A 3,377-nucleotide genomic window follows, 5' to 3' on the forward strand; every position below is an offset into this window, starting at 1 on the left:
CAAACATTCCCAGTATGCATAAGACACAGCCAGGCTAGTTACTGCGTGGAAATTGAGAACAAAACAAAGCACCCTGGCAATAGATTAGCTGAGGACGGTGCACATTGTGGAAGAAAACCTGAAACACTAAATGGACTCTCTAATATTGAACTTCCTGGCCTACATTTGCACAGAGATGATCGGCTCTCTCACAGCTCCGTAAGACTGGCTTCAAAGAACAGCCTAGACCCGTCTAAGAGGAGTTTACTCTTCCTCCTACATCTGCAACACGTGTGTGTTAGTCTGACTGAGGAGTTGACATTTACTTTGTGTGAGACTGTGCCCCCCTTTCAGAGGTTATTTGTGTGTGATCAATCAATTAGGGAATGGGGAAGGAATGGGACATGGGGATCAAAAGTCACTGTGGTAGCCTATTAAGACTATATATTTAACAATATTATTAAGAGCATTTGATTTACATTTGCCCCAATGATTACCTGTTTTATTTCTGCTCTGTCAAAATCCCAGTAAGCTCATGTAAGGAGGCACAGTAGTGCAAACTGGAAAGAGAAAGAGGAAACAAAAATCAAAAAAAAAGAACAGAAAATGCTGATCATACCTACAACACCTTTAAGCAAATCTGGACTAGGGAGAGTTCATACGGTTTTCCAGGCAGTTACTCTTAAAAGACACCTTTAAGAGGATTTTGGAATGAAGCGAGAGGTTTTTGGACAGGCTTGGAGATTATGGTGCAAAGTAGTACATTTACTTTTTGTTTTTGCATAATTTATTTCTATACATTATATCTTTTATAATTTACAGTAATGTAGCTCAGCAGAAGAACAAAATGAAGTCAACAAGTTGGCTGAGGTCATTTTTAAATCCCTTTACAGGTCCTGGCATATACTGAAATGAATAACCTCTACCAGAAAAGGAATTATCCCAGATTTAGACAGGAGTCCCTGTGGACTATGATGTGTGCTGAGGACATTGTGATCTGGTAGGAAGCAGGTCGAGGACACCCTGGAGAGGAATGAAGATCAGTAGGAACAAGACAGAATACATGTGTGTAAATGAGAGGGAGGTCAGTGGAATGGTGAAGATGCAAGGAGTAGAGTTGGTGAAGGTGGATGAGTTTAAATACTTGGGGTCAACAGTACAGAGTAATGGAGATTGTGGAAGAGAGGTGAAGAAGAGAGTGCATTCAGGGTGGAGAAGAGTGTCAGGAGTGATTTGTGACAGACAGGTATCAGCAAGAGGGAAAGGGAAGGCCTACAGGACGGTAGTGAGACTAGCTATGTTATATGGGTTGGAGACAGTGGCACTGAGCAGAAAGCAGGAGACGGAGCTTTAGGTAGCGAGTTTAAAGATGTGAAGATTTGCACTGAGTGTGACCAGAATGGACAGAATTAGAAATTAGTATGTTAGAGGGTCAGCTCAGGCTGGACTGTTGGGAGACAAAGTCAGAGAGGTGAGATTGCGTTGGTTTGGACATGTGCAGAGGAGAGATGCTGAGTATATTGGGAGAAGAATGTTAAAGATAGAGCTGCCAGGCAAGAGGAAAAGAGGATGGTCTAAGAGGAGGTTTATGGATGTGGTGAGAGAGGACATGCAGGTGATGGGCGTAACAGAACAAGATTCAGTGGACCGAAACATATGGAAGAAGATGATCCGCCGTGGCAATTCCTAACGGGAAGCAGCCAAAAGAAGAATAAATAAAATACCAGATATAAATAAAAAAAGGCACCCCACCTGGCACGGTGCCGCAGTGTGGTAGCGCTGCTGCCTCGTAGTTAGGAGACCTGGGTTCGCTTCCCGGGTCCTCCCTGCGTGGAGTTTGCATGTTCTCCCCGTGTCTGCGTGGGTTTCCTCCGGGCTCTCCGGTTTCCTCCCACAATCCAAAGACATGCAGGTTAGGTGGATTGGCGGTCCTAAATTGGCCCTAGTGTGTGCTTGGTGTTTGTGTGTGTCCTGCGGTGGGTTGGCACCCTGCCCGGGATTGGTTCCTGCCTTGTACACTGTGTTGGCTGGGATTGGCTCCAGCAGACCCCCGTGACCCAGTGGTTGGAAAATGGATGGCACCCCACCTCCACTCCTAAAGATCAGTCTGAATTTAAGTCCACCATCCTATAAGCTCATGACGTCCTCTGCCAGTTTGTAATGGTGTACACACACGCCAGGCTTCAAATCACATGAATACATCAATTTTTATGGGATGTAGGACAAGAAATGAGTACCCACAGAAAACTCACACACACACACACACACACACAAGGGGAAAAATCTGCAGACTCTACTCTGACTTTGTGATATCGAACACGAACCCTGCTGCTGTGGTACAATTACAAGGAAATAAACCTATGAAAATATGCAAAAGACACAAAGACACAATGAAGCAAATAACATTTATATCATAATTTACAATCTGAAAAGCTCAACATAAATAACAATGTAAACCAAAATGTAAACATAAGAAAACAAACTTTTAGAAATCCTTTTCCAATGCATTTTTTCTTGACAGGGTTTAAGCACAAACATGATAAACTTTGGTCATTAATGTAAATAAAAAAAAACAAAAACAAAAAAAAAAAACACACACATCTTCTGTAACTGCTACATTCAGTAGAGGAGATCGCCCACATACTGCAGACGCCCCGTCAAGAGCCACAGTTCGCCTGTTTCAGTTTCTATAGCACTACAGAGGCATGTAGTGTGTCCAGTGACAAGAGTAGTGATGTTCTGTGGTGCTATAAAGACAAGTAGCTTGTTTTCAAAACAAAGATGCTACATTAACAGTTACAGCAAAACCATCTTTTGAACGAAAAAAAAACCTTACACTATTGCTTAAGTGTAACGGTTCCAGATTTTTATTTAGGTTTCTATGTAATCAACTTTGGTATTAGCTTCAAGTCACTTGATTTTGATTATCAAGATGCATCTGAAGCTCTGCAGCAGACATTGCTACCTGTTCTTTGGATTCAGCTAAAAGAAAAGTGAAAGAGGCTTTGATGGAGTTAATCGTTTTAAAGCAGCAGAGTGACTAATGGTGCAGCCGCTTCTCACGACCACTGGACACACACAATGAGGTAAATTGTTGAGAAAAAAAAATATATATTCTTTCTTGATTTTTTTTTTTCTTTTCTAACAAAATGCCCTTTTGTTACAATTAAATTAACCTACAGTTATATACAAGTACTAGAGAAGGTCTCACAAATAAGAAAGTCAAACAGAGCACTACATGTTTACACAAATGATCTCCAAGATTCAACACTTCAAATGTCCACCTTTGGCAACACAAAGCCCATGTGATTGGTTGACAAAACCCTGAATTCAGTTTCTTCCTCTCCTTCGTTTTCACCGCCACTTTTAAATATAAATAGTCTTAGACTCTTTGTATG

The sequence above is a fragment of the Polypterus senegalus genome, chromosome 3 (genome assembly GCF_016835505.1).
Source record: "Polypterus senegalus isolate Bchr_013 chromosome 3, ASM1683550v1, whole genome shotgun sequence".
Lineage (NCBI taxonomy): Eukaryota > Metazoa > Chordata > Cladistia > Polypteriformes > Polypteridae > Polypterus > Polypterus senegalus.